This window comes from Drosophila hydei, unplaced genomic scaffold (assembly GCF_003285905.1).
Source record: "Drosophila hydei strain 15085-1641.00,03,60 unplaced genomic scaffold, DhydRS2 tig00008135-arrow-pilon, whole genome shotgun sequence".
Lineage (NCBI taxonomy): Eukaryota > Metazoa > Arthropoda > Insecta > Diptera > Drosophilidae > Drosophila > Drosophila hydei.
Window position 1 is genome coordinate 2,056,380 of NW_022045844.1, and position 17,476 is coordinate 2,073,855.

Here is a 17,476-nt window from a genome sequence, read left to right on the forward strand (position 1 = left end):
TGCGACTGCGCCGAGGTGTGGCCGAGGCGGGACGGCGGCGCAAATACAAAGGAATAAATATTGAGTGTTTACGTTGAAGCCGCAAAAGCAAACAAAATGGCAAACAAAAGATGCCGACAGAATGTTGAATGTTGGATCAGAGCGGGGGCAACTGGCAACTGGCAGTGGCAAGCGCGAGAGCAAACAATGCACAGATTTTCCGCTATTGCCTTGCTTTTCCTTTAGTTTTTCAGTTGGCTTTTGTTTTTGGCAGCGCCTGTTGTCTTTCGCCTAGGTAACTGGTAGCTGCTCATTGCATCACTCACCGACTTACTCACCCATTCATTCACCCATTCACTCACTCACTCACTCACTCACTCACTCACTCACTCATTCATTCATTCATTCGTGCATTCATTCATTGTGGTTGCCTTTGGCTCTTTGTGCGTCTTGTTGCTCATGCGGCGCACGTAATTTGCTCTCGGGTTGCTAGAATTTTTGCCGCCGTTTTTCGTGATGATTTCACAATTTTCAAATGCGTGCCCAGTTTTCCTAACAGTAGCTCTAATTCTAATGTTTTTTTTTTTGCATTTGCTAATCTGCTCGAGAGTTTATCTCTACAATTTCTTCACATCATCGTTGAGAATATTCTTGTGAATAATCTCTCATATCTGGCAGGTATTTGCCTATCTCTGTATGCTGAGATTTTCTATTTTTATCTCGCTCCCCCGCTCTTTTCCCGGAGGCAATTATACAGATTTGTAGCTGACATATTCTGAATGCCTAAGCATTCATTCATAGGAATTAGCCAAGTTTATACCGATGATTTTTATTTAAACCGCAAATAAATAATTACTAAGAAATGTTTTGCCATGCTGACAAATACTTGAGAGCTTTATTTGAGTGTAATTAAATATATATAAAAACGTTGCGAGCCTTTTCAGAGAGTTCAGCTGCTTTTTCATATACGCTAGCACAGTTAATGTAATTTTCTTGTAACCTGCGCCAATGGGGAAAAAATTATTGTGAAAAAATGTAATGTAATTTCATTGGACTTGCCCAATTAACAAATACAGCAATATTATTTTTAAATTTTTTTCCAATTTAATGGCTTCATCTGTCGTCGGTCGTTGGCTGTTGCTGCCGCCAGGAGCGGGTTTTCGGCCCACTTGGCCAAAAAAAAAAAGAAAAAGAAAACTAACTAAAAGTGGCGAGTGCTGCATGTAAGTGCAAACTGTTGTAAGCAAAGCTGCTGACATCTGCGCTGCCACAAACAGGCGGCTGTCACGCCCACTTTTGCGCCTCATTAGATACGTTGCGAAATCGAAACTGCAACAGCCGTGGGCCTGCCACAATTTGTAGCGTGTGCGCGCTTATTGATTTCCAGTTAGCCTCCAGACATATTTTCGTGTGTGGCAGACGCCCAAGCAAACGATGCGCAGGCGCAATTGCAGTTGCAATTGAATTCGAGTTGTTAGAGGGGATTGTTGAGAGTTGCTCAAGTGGACTTCGTACTTGAAGTTTTAATGACTTGGTGCCAGGTACCTTATCAAGAGGAATGTAACTCGACCAAATGTAATCTGAGACTTATAACTGTAAACCTTTTTCAGCTCATGCAAATCTATACTTGTGCCTGGCTTTTAGTTTCATATTGACTAATCATCCATTATAACAGGGCTTACATCAAATCAATTGGCAATAATTGTATTGACTACTTCGAGTATTGATTACTCAGCAATCAAATGAATTTCGAGACTCGCACATCTGCAGCTGTTTACATTCGTGTGAGTCGCTTCTTTTGAATACAACGTCTTCTTTACTTAATGTGACTTTAAGTGTACAAAGTATTGTCAGCTCTTTAAAATATGTATATATAAAATAACTCAACCAAATGCAGTCTACTCATTTAGCCTTTTCAAGATAGTCGCTTGTCAACATTTTCAGTTTGGTCAAAGGTTTCAGATCCCAATCAGACTGCGCCCAAAACCTCTCCATTGCGCCACAATTGTACTTAAACTTAAGCGACTTATAGTCATTAAATATTACAGCTGGAATTTTTCGTTTATGTTAACTCCAATTTCGGACTGGAGCACCTTATTGCAAGCGACTGGCGATTCCTGTGGCAGCGTGGCAAGTGTCGCCGGTGGCTGTGGCACCAGCTCCAACTCGCATGAATTATGCATTCGTGCCAAGTTAGTTAAGCTGGCTGCGATTGTTGTTGCTGGGTTTTGTTTTTGTTTTATTGTTGTTGTTGTGAGCGCATATCGAGTGACGTTCACATAAATTTGTAATTACGTATACGCCAAGTAGGTCGCAGACGAGACGCTTTTTGTGCGTTGTTTTCAATTAAGCACTCGCATTCGCATTTTCGAGCGTGCCGCACTCTCGACTTCCTTATAAAGTTTTGTTGTTTTTGTTGTTGCTTTCGGTGCGCTTGATTTTGTTTATGTTTTTCTTTACAGCGAGTGACTCCAGCAATTTTGGGCCGTAATTTATGCGTTGGCTTTTTATTATCGCTCGCCGCTTGTAATTGCAGAGAATTCTCCCGGGGGACAGATTTCCTCTGAACCGAAGTACGACGAGTGAAAGTTGAAGCTGCCAATTGCAGGTTGCACGTAGCAAACAAACAATTCTCGTCTGCAATTGGGAACGCCTCTTTCTTCATTTTATTTTTTCGTTGACCAAACGGCTTTGCAATTAAAAATGTATTAAACTACGCGCGTACTCCACCTGCTCGGGGCCACGATTCCCACGCAGTGCCACAGGAAATGAGCAAACGGCTTAGGCACTTTTTCTCTCCTTCTCCCTGCTGAATGCTCACGGTAAAAACTCTTCAATTGCACTAATGAGGCGGGCAGAAAAAAGGCAAGCATTAAGTAGCTGACTAGTCTATAGTGTCTCTAGCGTGGAGAGAAACTATCAAAGTAACTGCGTGACTCACACACACGCGGACACCACACAAGGCCATCAATCAAAATAGCCTTGAACTGACTCTGACAGGCGAACATATGAATAAGAATAAGAATATGAGTGTGAGTGTCAGTACTCGTGAGTATAGCCAACATATATGTATATATAGAGCATAGACACACGCAGCATTCATGAAATATCTATAAAAATTGACAACAACAAGCTATGAATATATTGTTGCTGTTGTTCCCATGGGTGAGTGCGTGTGCGTGCATTGTTGAATGCTCATTTGAATGACAAGAATTTTCTTCATATTCGAATGCACATAAAAGCGCAAACAATTTGTTTGCCCAGCAGCGACAGCGACGGCGACGGCGACAATGCTTGTCGTTTAACAACCAAGCAACATTTAATAAACAACACAAACAACACACATGAATGGAATTGCTGTGTGTGTGAATGAGTCTGCGTGACACGCAGCGAATGCATTTGCAACTGAAATTGCAGCTCTAAAGCTGAGACAAAGCAGCACCAAATGAGCAACAAATAAAGTTAATGATCTCTTGTTTGAAATCAAAGTAAAAGCAAGACATTAAAATGCTGTAAAAGATGTTGACATAGAGCGAATGTTTTGGTAAATATTTATATCTAGAAGCAGTAAATGTAGACAATGTCGAGATTGCCTATAATCGAAACAGATGAAGTACTTCTTCGATGACTAAGATGCCAACAAACCTAGACCACGTGCTGGGCGGAGGTAGAACACATGAGGTACTCAGTCACTGAGCTGTGTCTATGTGTGCAATATGAACACTTAGAGAAAAAAGTGGAATTAAAATAAAGATAATGTAGTCAAAGAATCAGAATTTCAAGAGAAGTTGTCACTGGGCTAAGATCTCACTTGACAATATCTCAGATCTATCTCTCTGAGCAATTACGAGGTAATCAAGTATACTTGTATTTCAACAGAAACCAAATACGCTTACCTACAGCTCACCTTCCCGCTCTGTCGAGTCTAAATACAGCCATTAACAAGAAACGATTTGCAAGGGATTTTTTCTACTTTTGCCAAGACGCGCACGTAGCGAATTCGTAGTTACATTTTGTCTGCTCGAGCACAGTGCTTGCCCTACGGCTGGGGCATTTGAGTTATGACCCGCAGACCGGGGGCACAGCTAGGCCTGTAGGCCCATGTCTCCATATGCGATTTGCATGCCAACTAATTGCGAGTCGCGTTTTATGCAAATCGCATTTCTGTCTCTGCGCACAAAGCTCAAAGTGAACGCTAATAAAGTTAACAACTTGTTTTGGCTTTTATTTAAATCTTTTTTTGTTGTTTTTTTTGTTTACTCTGTGAGTGTGTGTGTGACAGCGTGTGCTAATTTCCTATGTGGACAAAAGAGAGGCATGGGGGCAGGACAGAGAGGGCGTGGTGGCTGCGCGTGCGCTGTGAATGTGACTGCAAATGCGTCTGTCTGCCTATCTGTCTGGCTGTCTGTCTGACAGTCTGTCTGCGGGCATAAATTTCACATTTGACACTTTTCAGCCGGCAAAAAAAAAAACAAACTTACAAAGTGCCACATGCAACAGTTTTGACTGCGACAAGGCGGCAGCTCGGGGCGAGGCGGGCGACATGCGTCGTTTGTTGTAAATTTATGCGCCAAGGTGTTGGCTGCGAGTGTGTGGGCCGCTTGACATGTAATTAGTGCGATCTCAACACTTCTGTTACAGTTTTTTCTCCACATTTTATTATAATTCGCTTATGAATATGTTAAAATTCAATTGTCACACTCGCTAGCCTGTCACCGCACAGTGGGTGGCATACAGTTATTTGTGGAATGCGCGGCCATGGCTAAGCTTGAGCTAAGCTCAAGCTGGATTTATGAATTTAATTAAACAAAGCGATTTCCACATTCTAAGGGATCATTAATTTACGACAGAGCAGGGTTCACGGTTCATTGTGAGCTGGGAATTTAGCGGCTGTGATTAACAGAAAACAAAGTACATTTATAACAACTGACAAGTGTGCACATTGAACACATTAATCAAGCGGCTTAAATCTGCATCTGGCCTAAAGCCGGCTTCAAGCTCAAGTCCAAGTATCTGCGGCCATAAACGAGTCATAGATAGACGCCTGCTCGTTTGTATCTGCTTGCATAGTTTGGCACAATTATGATATATGACGACGCCTGGCCCCATTATGAACGAAAAACTGCACGCGATCATTAGACAGCAACGGCAACGGCGGCAGCAACAACAACAACAACAACAACAGCAACAAAGCCTTGCCATTGAAAATGCGCAGCAAAACAATTTTCACAGTTGTTGAAGCTGAAGAGGAGCAGTAGGCGCTGCTGTCGAAAGATTAATGACAGCACAAACATCGGGCGCACACATGTCCATGCGCGTGGACATGGCTGGATATATGAATAGATATGTGGATAGATCTGAGAGGCTTCAGCTACAAATGCGGCGCAAAGGCCTTGATACACTTGCATTTTAATTAAATTACTAGCGGCAGAGCACGCACGCATCCATGTGAAATCCATGTGTCAGCTGCAATGGACTGTGCCAGGTCCCAATGGAAACGAGGCGCATGCTCTTTACATAATCAGATAATTGCAGTGGAGTTTGAAATTAAGATAAGACTGGGTCTCTCAATTGTTAAATAAACTGAGCTATGAATACTTTGGTTTGGCTTCTTCTGAACGTCTCAAAATTTGGTTAGGCATCTGCTTAATCGTCTTCATATTTTGTCTGGATAACCATTTATCTGTATACGCTGAATGCTCGCCAAGAAAACCTGTTCGCAGTAGATACACACCTGCAAATAAGAAATAAAATTGAATAAGTTATGTGTTAGCGCAAATTAAGATGAATGTCATAATTTCAATAAAAATGAAATCTATTTTTCGATATATATATACATATTTGAAACAACCAAAAAGAAGACTGAGACAAACGCCACAAACGATTCATCGATCGCTCAGACAACCTGTTCTCGTATCTTTCAGTGATTAAATTATTTGTTTTTGTATTTGGCTTATTATTTAATGGCAACTCTCACACGCGCCCACACAGTGCCTGCCTGACCGTTTACCACTCTCCAAAGTAGACCCTTGGACACCTCGCCCCCGGCACTCCTTGGCCAACTGCTATTCGAGCTTAGCTCGTCACGGTTCAGTTTTGATTTTGGTTTGCCTTAGCGCACGAGACTTTGCATAAATTTTGATCACTTTTTCTTTGTTGACTTTTTGTAAATTTCTATTGAGATTTCGTTTCGATTTTTAATTTGTAGTCTTTGCCTGGCCTTTGCTGTTTTGTGCATTCGCAATGTTTTCTACTTGCAAGCAGACCTTAAATAAATTCTGCAAAAAATATATATTCAAACAGCCAGAAGCCGGCACAAAGTTTATGTTACGTTCAACATGAGTTGTTGTTGTTGTATTTTCTGGTTGCTTGCCAAAATGCCAAAAACTAACAAAGTGGAAGACCGCGTAGGATGTGCAGCAGTAGACAGACAGACAGACGGACAGACGCAGAGAGAGAGATAGAGCCGGAGCCAAAGAGGGGCACGGGGAGCTGTATCTGTATCTTTTGTGCTGTCGGCTTTGCTTTGATATTAAATCGAGGCGTAAAGCAGAAAGCAGCAGCAGCAACAACAACTGAAACGATGCCCAAAGAAAAAATAGTTGCGATTTCTTTTAATTATTTTGTAAAATTATTTGGAGCAAATATAATTTATAAATGAGTTTTTAGACATATTTTTATGTAATGTATTCAAAGTAAATTAAGTAAATTATTTTAGATGTTGCCTGATATGTTTATAATTAAGTTGTTTTGACCTCACGCGGAAATCTAATTTCATAATTTTTTAATGAATTTTTAATGCATATTTTTCTCTGTAGGCAACCAAGAACTAAATTAGTTTTTAGCACATTTTTTGTGTATGATTTATGAGCCAAGCGCGTTTTTATGTCTTTCAAAATCATAAATAAATATAAGAATTTTAAATACTCGTAGCTGTGCGTCTGCGTTTCGCAACAATTAACAGATACATCATAGTTGAAAAGAAAATTGTAATTTACGACTCATTTCTGTATTTTGTTGTCCAAATTCTTGTTAATTTCTTTCTGCTTTTCGCCACCGATGTGGGGCTAAAAAAAGATATATCTATATATATGAATATGTTTGTTAGCATGAACGGAAGCAGTTAATTTTTTAATGACATACATTTAATTTGCCATGCGAACGCAACTTTAATGGCAAAAAAAAATATATATATATATATATATATATATATATATATATATATATATATATATATATATATATATATATATATCTTTGTAAATATATATATATAAGCAACAAAAAATATGCTAAAATGTGACTAGGCCTAACGAACGAATGAAACACTTTGAATATGCATTAGTTGGTTTGGCAAAAAATTTGGAGCCAAGTCGTGATATATATAAAATGTCGTTCGAGTCGAGGCCCTGACCTGTCTGTCGTGCGAATCGTGTGTAGATATCTAAACATATAAATATATATATGTTTATATATATATATATATTCATATATGCTCATTTGCATTTAACAAGTGTTTACAATTAAACAAGCGAACGAATCAACTGGCAGCTGTCAAATGTCCAATGCCTGATTAATAATCACATGGCCCGGCGTACCGAGGGAAGGTGCGAGCGGCTATTTTAGCTCTCTTCGAACAATTAATGACAATTAGCTATAACGCGTGTCAAATGTTGCTACATTGAAAAGTCATTTGCAGACAGTCGGACACGGAATGCCAGACCAGCACGTATTATTGTCGCAGGCCTCACATATCACACATCGCACACTCACTCTATGCAGACATAGTTACAATTGTGTATATGACTCTTGCGTGCTTTATTTGCTTTAATAGGCCTTGCGTACTATTGTCGTAGGTCTCCCAATTACAGATATAAGAATTGTAGCTAAACATAGAGACAGATGCAATGGCTACATGCAGATACAAATGTATCTATGCACAGATGCAGCTACAAATTAAACTCAAATTTCATTTATACACATTGCAGATACAGTTATGCATACTTCTATACAGAGATACAGATGCAATCCGTAGATACATATGTACATTTTATAGGCAGATTCAGGTTTGTAGTTAGCAGCAGATTCAATTGTATCTATAAACATACACAGATGTGCTGCTGTTACTTGCAGATACAGTTTTATTAATGCATATATCAGTTATGCATCTCTTACCATACTACATGTATCTATGTCCATTTCATGTTCTTCATCTTTTAGTAGACTGATTTTATTATTGTCATAGGCTCCATAGCTACAGATACAATTGTATCTAGGCCCATTGCTTGTCAGTTTCTAAGGCTGTCGTAGGCCTCAGTTGTCAGGCACACACGAGCACACATAGTTGCAGATACAATTGTATCTACGTCTAATGCATGTTTTGTATCTTTTTGCCAAGTCAGAGTCAACAGCTCTTGTGCGGCTAATTTGTATTCATTAGGCTGGTCTCGTTTGCAGTCTGTAATTTAAAATCGTTAAAAGTTTAATGAGGCGTTAATAATATGGTTTTGTTTTACTTTTCCCCTAGCCAGCACCTTCGCTTGAGCCTCTGTCCATGTGCGTTGTCTTTCACGCCCCTCCGCACTCTTTCTTTCTCCCTCTCTCTCTCTATCTTTCTCTATGTCTGTGTAATTTTCTCGCGTCGTAGTCGTTGTCGCTGTCGTTGTCGCCGCCGTTGTCATTGCTTTTTACTGCAAATAAGCGCCAGAGCATTACAACAGCGTGACGCAGTCCCAGGCCGCAGTCGTGGTCGTGTCCTCAGTCACATTCCGAGACCCGGCCACAGGTAGACTCGAACCCATCCCACCCAATACGTGCCTGTCTGGGCTAGGAGAGGGCCAGCGGGCTCTCCCGGCGTCTGTTGTGGTTAGGCGCTGGGAATTTAATTGACTTGCAAGTGACTAATTGTGCATGAGTTCGACGCGGGCGCCGCATAAGCCTGGGCAAAGGGCATAAAGAGCTGGAGCCATAGAGGCATATGCCGCCACGGTGCGTGTAATATGAGCCAAATGAAAAACCGTCTCGCAAATGAAGTTGTTCAAGTCGTTTCTGATGATTAGCTGTCATTGTATCTGCGCCTTCGCTCTGCCAACTGTTATTGTTAAAGTCTGGCTAAGGATGACTTGGGTGACTTGGTAAGGAGGCTTAAGGCAATGTGCATATTGAGCTTCTGCCTGGCATGATTATATCTGAATTTTAAATATCTATCTAAATTCTATGAAAATTCAAACGAAATTCGTAGCATTTTCGGGTTTTCTCTTTTTTAATTAATAGTTTGCATTGAGGCATTTGACAACTTTGGCTGCTGACCATTTTCGGTTAGTTTCAGACAAAAACAGCAATTGTCGCTGTCAGTTATATAAGCAAACCGTTTTAGAATTAGCCAACAAAGCCACAACAACAGCAGCAACACGAGTCGCATTGATTCGGATTTGGCTTTGGATTTGCAGCGATTGTCAAAGTGCCGCAAAAATCTATAAAAAAATCCCAAATATTGCAATTGCGGCAATTGCATTTGTGGCCTTTTTTGTCATTGATATGTCCAATAAATTGTCACGAAATTGTCAGCAGGCAGCTCGACAGCAACAGCAACAACAACAATTGCCCTGTGTCATGTGTCGCATATCAAGTTTCATACATTTTTCATTATTTACAATTCATATAAAGACTTTCGATTAAATGCGACCCATGCATAATGTTGGGTCAAAAGCCATTTAATTAAATTAACATAAATCAACTAATTGCCGTTCATAAATCGCCTTCTGGGCAACATGCCAAGCACCAGGCTATAATTAACTTAATCAAAATGGAGAGAAAAAATAATTATGGAGAAAATCTTGTGAGTTATGAAAGAAAAAATATCTTAAATTTGTTATAAAAATAAACTGAAAATTTATTTTTATTTACAAACACAAAATTTTCAATTTTTAATAACATGTTTCACTGTTAACAAAGTAATATAATTTCCAAAAATAAATATGAAAAAAGTTTTGGCAAGACAAAGTCAATTTAACTTGAGACAGCTTTAAGTTTGAGTTCATTAACTGAGCCTAGCTCTTGAGCCGAGCTCAGTTGCCTGTCTTTATATATATATACATAGTATATACACTTGAAACACGTTTACATATATATATATACATATGTATATATTTATATTTAGAAAAACATGATGTTTTAACAATGTAAAAAAGTTCAACCGCAATTTGTATGCGTGTCTTAAGAGGCTTTTTGCCCCTTTTGTTTTGGCGTAATTAACTTAAAAGAACATTAACAATAAATTAGCAAATTTATGACATTTCAGCAAATGTTTCTCGGGAAACAAAAACCCGCTGCAAAAGTCGCTGATAAGGCCAAAGAAAAGAAGCAAAACAAAAAGCAGCTGAAGGCGGGCCGAAAGTGGAAAGGAAAAACTGAAAGTTGGCTTTACGAATAATTATAATAAACTGATAATGGTATACATTTTACAACATTTTGAGTTAAACACAAAATGACAGGCTCTGTCATAATAACAACAGCAACAACAACAACAGTAAGCAAGTGTCAAAGGCGCCGCGTTTGTTTGGCCAGTTAGGCAAATGAGTTAAGTCGACTTCAGGGTCTAGCTGTTAAAATATGCATTAATTAAGCGAATGTCTGTTCAGTGTTGGTAAACGCAATAGATAAATCAGCTTGGACTTCTATTAGCCAAGTTCAGCCGGTGCATTTTGGCTATTTAAAAACAATTACAAGCACATTTCAGTCAGCGCCCACGCGAATGTCATAAAATTGCATCAATCAGCAGACAAACGACAGCAGCAGCGAGGGGGGCAGCTGCCACAAATGTTAAGTCATTTTTGGGTCATTTGAAATGGCTGTGGCAATGTGGGCAATGAGTTGGCAATATGTTTGGAAAATCGCATCCAACAAATCTGGCAAATACATTAGTTTTAATTGCCTGTCTTGGGGATGATGTCACTGCCATAGCCGCAGCAGCAGCAGCAGCAACAGCAGGCTGCCGTTGCAGCAGCCCCCAAGGAGCAGCAGTTGGGGGGCGACTCTTTACCAGTTTTTTAGCCTTGTCGCACAATACAATGGCAATAAACTGGCTTTGGCTGCAGTTGCTGCCAATGTTGTTGCTGCTGCTGCTGCTGCTTCTGACACAGTTGGCGTTGCTGCTGCCGCTGTTGTCGTCGCATTGTCTGCCGCGAGTGCATAGCTAAACGGTTTTGGCTTTGCTTTTCGCCAGCAGCTACTCAGTCTCAAATGCGATTACAGTGCAACCCGACTATGTTGTCAATCTGATTATCGTATTGCACTTATATATGGCTTTTTATGTACAGCTCTTATCTTATCATATTCCAGCGAACTCAAATGCGCAAAAAATAAACATCAAATTATTTTTTATTTAACAACTTGCTGTCGCTACAAGAGCAAATGCCAAACCAACTTTAGCTAGCTGCTTAGCTAACATTTTCTAATAATTTGATTTCTTGATAGTTAAACTTTAAGGAAATATATAGAAAGTGGAACTTTGGCTATCCCTGAAGTACATTTAATAGATACAGATACATTTGTATAAATACCTAACGACAGATACATCTGGAACTACTCTTTGCTGCCTTTGGTAGCTTCTGCTCATAGTTTCAAATCTAGTCAAGCTCATTTTGAAATTGCATCCATCACATTTACTTCAACAAATTTTGGCATAGATACAGATACAGATACAGATTGAATGCAGATACATTTAGAGCTAGCTGCCTTTACTTATATCTGCTCATCATTAACTTCCTTCTGACGTTGCCTTTAGCTTAGCTTCACTGTACTTAAACAACGCTTATATAATTAATTTGCAACAATTCATTTGTTTTCGCCTTATTTAGTTATTTTTATATTTTACTACTGATTTCTTTGGCTTTGACTCTATGTGCATTGCGTGATTTGCTTAACAATTTTCAGCTTCATTTTCCATTTTCCAGTTGATCACTTGACTGCGAAAAACAATGCACATTTTTTCTATTTACAATGAAATTTAAATGCAAAATCATAAAAGATAAAAAAATACTAAAATAGATTTCTCAACAATTCAGACAGCCAAATGCGCAGATGAGATGGCAGATGCGATGGCAATTGCAACTGCAAACAACAAACTGCAAACTGCATTTGCTAGGCGAGTGTAACTGACTCATCGCCACAGTTGGCAGCCAGTTCGACGACAGTGTGTGCCATAAGTTTGCGTTCCGCTAATTTGGCAAACAGCTCGAAGGCCTCGTAGTTTGTCTAACTTTTCTTTTTTGTTTTATTGTGGCTTTTTGCTTTTAGCTGCTTTTATATTATTTCTATTATTTTATTTATTTATTTGTTTTTGCATTAAATGAAACGGTTTTGTGTTGGGTTTTGTGCCCTGCGGTCAGGCATACCCAGTAAATGGGCAAAGTGGCTAACAGAGAGTATTGGCAGAGTCCTTAGCAAACTATTGCCGGTGCGAAAGCCAATAGGAAGCATACTTAGCTGAACATTTGGGTTGCATACAGAAATTAGATCTTAGCTGTATCTATGCAACCAGAAATATCTATAGATATGAATCGAAAAGGCAGAGATTGAGACAACTTGCAACCTTAATACAATTTCTAACTCTCTGAATTTTATACAGCCTATCAAAAAAGTACATAAATAGCTTTTCTAATTTAGTATATTCTTAAGCATAATCATTTGATTTATACACAGCTATTGATTATCATATTTTCGTTAAGCTTTAGCTCTTATGATTGATATACCCTAACACATTTACGCGCAGGCATTGAATGACTGTTGACGCAATAAGGCAGAGCGTGATAAATTTTTTTGGGTTTTCGGTTTTTTCTTTGGTTTGCGGCGAGTTGCCAAGTTGACAGTTGCGCTTTTTATACGATTTAACGACGGCGACGACGATGAGGCGGGCGGGCATCTGGCGACATTTTCGTAGTTCCTCGATGCGGTCTCGAGGCTCTGGCTCTCTGGTACACTCGGTCACGGGGTCTTTGACACTTGCTGCACGCGGCGAGGGCAATTAAATAGCTGTGCACCACATAAACATCTAACTACACAGAGATTATATATATATGTACAGTTAGCTTGTGTATATGTTTGTCTATATGATTCCCGGATGCATTGCATAAGTTGCGCATCAAATTGTCGGCGTTTTTGCTGCTTGGGGCGCAAAATATTTGCCTGCTAAATTTAGCGACGCGTCAAAATACATAAAAAGCGCCGGCTCGCTCGATTTGAACACTTTACTCTCTGCTTGTTTTCTAAACATTTTCATTTTCGTTTCACTTTAGGTTTTTTCCTCAAGCTTTGTTTGTTTTTTTGCTGTTCGGTGTAAAGTGTAGCTGCCAAAATTGTGTAGACGCGCATAAATTAACCATTCGAAATGATAAACGCGTGACTTGTTTTTAGTTTGCTTTTTGAAATGCTCGAAATCAAATATGTATATAGAGCTTGGCATTTATATACGCCGCATAGAGTATATTGAGGTATGCTAACTTTTTGCTATTAAATGTGTGTAATGCAAAGAGGAAGAGAGAGTATCTATAGTCAGGCAATATTCACAATTTTGTCGTGAAATAGTCAGGACATCTTAGTATCTATAGAGGAGAAACAATCTTTTTTAGCTAATACTTTATGCCATACTCTGTAAGAGTATTTCGTTGTCGGCTTCACTTCAGCCTCTAGTTCTTTTATTTTTTACTATTTTGTCTCGAATTCTTTACGCAAAGTTGGTTTTATTTAGATTTCTGTCATGCTGGCAAATATTTTCGTCAATTATTGTATTCGCCAAATATTTGTTTAATAAATCAGACACAAAGAATAAGAAAAAAATTAAAAAAATAAAAACAAAAACACGCCTTCATAAATAACGGAAAAATCAAATTCGGGCCACTTGTTTTTGTTTTTGAGATTTATGCTTGGATTTCAGAGCTTTAATTAATATTTATTTATGATGCGATCTTGTTTTTTGGTTTCGGTTGTGGTGACATTTGTAATCGATATATTTTAAGCGATGATTACTTGTGCAATGCCTCGACTGCTTTGCATACGTTGTCTGCCTGCCTGGCTGTCGCTCGTTCAAGTTTATTTGATGGGCTGCTGAGTTGTTGTATGGGGCCCCTTCGGTACCGTAGGGAACTTATGCTGTGCCACAACTTGATATATTTTATGTTTCGTATCTGTGTGTGGCTGTATATATGTGTGTGTGTGTGCGTGACATCTGGCCACAAATCTATGCAATGTATATATATTATGCATAGTTGCCATAAAGCATAAATGAGCACAGAACAGAACAGAGCAGTTGATGAAAACTAAGAATATATTTATTTTACTTAGCCCACTCCTCTTGAAAGTATTCAATTTACTTTATATAAATGGCTAAGCTTGATTTGCTTGCGATAAGTCTCTAAGACAAAAAACAATAGAAATTGCTAGCAAAAGGGAATAAAACTTAATTAATTAGTGTCAAAATGGCGCGAGCTGCAGGGAACAGCAGCAGCAGCAGCCGCTACTTCATAGAGCACGCCACTTCCACTCGGATCCACTTCGTCTGGTTCCAGTGGCCTGCTTCCTGCTTGGCTGTCATTTGGCAAATTAATGGAATCAGCGCAGCTATTAGCCGAACCGCGGCCAATGATATTATCAGCCGAAAAAAAAACCAAGAGAAAAGGAAAAATGAGGACTACAACCAAAAACAACTCAGAACGTTGCAAGCGGACGTCACTGACCTCAAAATACTCGCTCAAGTTGCAGCAAGATTTGCATTTGAAATAATTATCTTACGGCATTGCCAAGGTTCCACAATCTGAAGAGCCAGTCAGGAGTGATTCGATTCAAGCCAAGTGAATATGGATATAGACACAATGAATTTTAAGCACTTTAAGGTTACAGACATATGACGTATAGAGAGGTAAACACAAAACCTATAAACTCTCCTTTTTTAGCTGTCCGGGCGAGCATAAAAAATGTTGCCAAAGTCGCCGCATAACGGTAATTTATCTTTTAGCACGAATTATCGATCGATTTCCATGGCATTTCTCCAGTTCTTGGGCCAAAAACTTAATGCTTTATCTGTGTATGTTTGCCATTAGGTAACTGTCAGTTCAGCAAGGAGAGATAGAGCGAGGGAGAGTGCAAGGGGGACGACAAGGCGACTCAATAGACTGTTAACTTGGCTTATTGAGTTGTGCAGCCTTCCTCGACAATATTATTATTGTTGTTGTTGGTGTTTTTACTGCCGACCTTTTTATCGCCCGCCAAGTATCTACAAAGTCGCCAAGTCTCAGCAGTCGCTGCCGGCTCAAGTCATTTTCGTTTGGCGGCGGGCTTGGGTAATGAATAAGGGCTGCGCGCCGCCCACAAAGCACAACAGGGCCACAGGCAAATGCCAGCTACAACAACAACAACAACAACAACAACAATGGTAACATTTTTGGCACGCGAAAACTTGCGCTTATTCAATTTTCAGCTGCCATCGACGCCGCCGGCCGACGTGGCGTATGGGCGCTTCCGCTTTTGCCTCACTTCCGCAGTGTCTGGACCCCGTAGCCCCAACCGTAGCCGAAATTTCAAATGTACATGAACAAAGCGCACCGCGGCAATCATTCATAGTGCCGTCGTCATTATTGTGTGTATCCTGCCCAAGTCTCGACACGAATCCTTTTTTTTTTCCTGCATGCATTGCCACAAAACTTTTCGACTGTCTGGCATTGCGCTGACCTCGCCGCCAACACACAGCGACAGAGCGAACGACGCACACCTGCCCAGGCAGCCCTTTGCTAATTAAGATGAATGCGTCGGGCATTTAGCAGCTTAAATGATACGAAAGTTTTGCCCTGATGAGTCAGTTTAATTGGGCATGCATGCGCTCTTTCTAGCTGATAGTTTTCTTGCAGTGTATGGAATGTTGTTTACTTTTTGGCTGTCAAAGGAGCTGCCACGCATGCTGCGAACTGAAAGTCTCCCCTGCTGTGCTCGGCTCTTTATATGCATACATATATGTATGCTTGTGTAAGCGCTAATATTCAAATAAGCTGAGCGGAGAATTGGCCAGAAGCTAAAGGGTTGCGTTCACATTATGTAAGCAGAAAGTTGAGCAAACTTTTTTTTCTGTATTTCGGAAAGATGCGCGCGTTTGATTAATAACGCATTTAACATATGAAAAAGTTCTGCCAGACAATAAACAATTTAAAGAGACAGCAGCAAAAATTTAACTTTAATCAACTGAAATTTGTGTCTGATTTCTTTGGGCATTCATTGATTCGATTGTTCGGGCAAATCCGTAAATGGAAATCAATTAACTTTCAATTTGTATTTGAGCTTTTCATATATAGAACATGTATCAATTTGTTAACGAAGTGCAGACAGACTTTACATGTTGCTGATCAGCTTTACTAAGCGTCAATGCCATTCGAGTACGGCTCGAATACAGGGTGTCTTTTGCTATAAACATAGAACAAAGGGAGGAGTAGTTGTTCCTCTTAACTTGCTCTTCTACTAGAGATACTTTTCAAATATATAAATATATATATTATTTAAGACTAAGCAATTGCTTATCAAATCTGAAGTACAGGGTATTCAAAGCAAGTGGAATTTCGATTACTTTGCAGAGAGAATAAATTGTCTACGGGACAGGCTAAAACTCTCTGCTATTTCTGTTATATTTATAAGTGATTTGTAGATAAATTATACAATCATTGCAGCCGCATCAACGGCTCATATACAGGGTGTTTTTTAATAGAAAACTGAAAGTATTACCCTTCTTATATGCAATGCTCGCTCTAGACTAGACTCTAGACTCTCTTCGTATTTCATTTCAGCAAGTCTACACCACCTTCGCACAGTTCAAGCTGAGCGTACTGGGCTACAGGGTGTCCAGTGCAGGGTTTCTGTTGGTTTACATGGAAAATCAATATCAGAGATAAACGTATTTTAACCCCTCGATATTCTCTATCACAGTTGTTGTTTTACGTTTTGCTGTGTTGTTGCGTGTCGGATTTGTGCAACACGCAACAAGAAGCAAGACACAGAACTGACTTTGTCATGTTGCGTGTTCGCAGTTAATGCGAATATAATTTAATATTTTTGTCGCTGCTTTCGGCAGAGCTGTTACAATTGCTGTTGCTACCCTTAAGCAGATCAGCCCTCGGCTCGTTTAGGGGTCGGGCAACAGAATTTATGTTGCAATTGTCTCGTGTCGAGCCGCTTGACTGATGAGTTACACAGCACCGCACGCTGGCAGCGGCAATCAGCAACCCTCTTCAAAAATTAAGTCGTGTTGAAATCGATGCCAGTTGTTGTGGGTGGCAGCAGCCGTTGCCGGCGTCAACGTCGACCGCATGTCAATCATAATTAAAAGTTCCCTCAGTTACAGTTGGACGGAGCTGTATGCAAGGCGGGATGGGGTTCGGAAGTTTTCGGTTGCTCTTTCTGGCTGAGCAGGCAGAGGCTTTTCGCTTATCTTATCGTCCGCTTGATTGCTTGCCAAACACAT

At 39.8% G+C, this 17,476-nt stretch overlaps 1 protein-coding gene and 1 long non-coding RNA gene across 5 annotated transcripts in view; both read right to left on the reverse strand.

Annotated features, from left to right (window-relative positions):
• Positions 1 to 17,476, reverse strand: part of LOC111592743 (division abnormally delayed protein) — a 64,176-nt gene that overhangs the window by 23,220 nt on the left and 23,480 nt on the right. The window lies entirely within an intron of this gene.
• LOC111592751 lies at positions 4,202 to 6,139 on the reverse strand. Of its 4 annotated transcripts, XR_002750985.2 has the most exons (4): positions 5,957 to 6,139; positions 4,911 to 5,713; positions 4,461 to 4,854; positions 4,202 to 4,400 (listed from the first exon to the last, which is right to left on the reverse strand). It is a non-coding gene; the product is annotated as an uncharacterized LOC111592751 (long non-coding RNA). The 4 variants fall into 4 exon arrangements; XR_002750984.2 differs by having other exon boundaries at positions 4,461 to 5,713; positions 5,990 to 6,139; XR_002750986.2 differs by having other exon boundaries at positions 4,461 to 5,713; positions 5,983 to 6,139.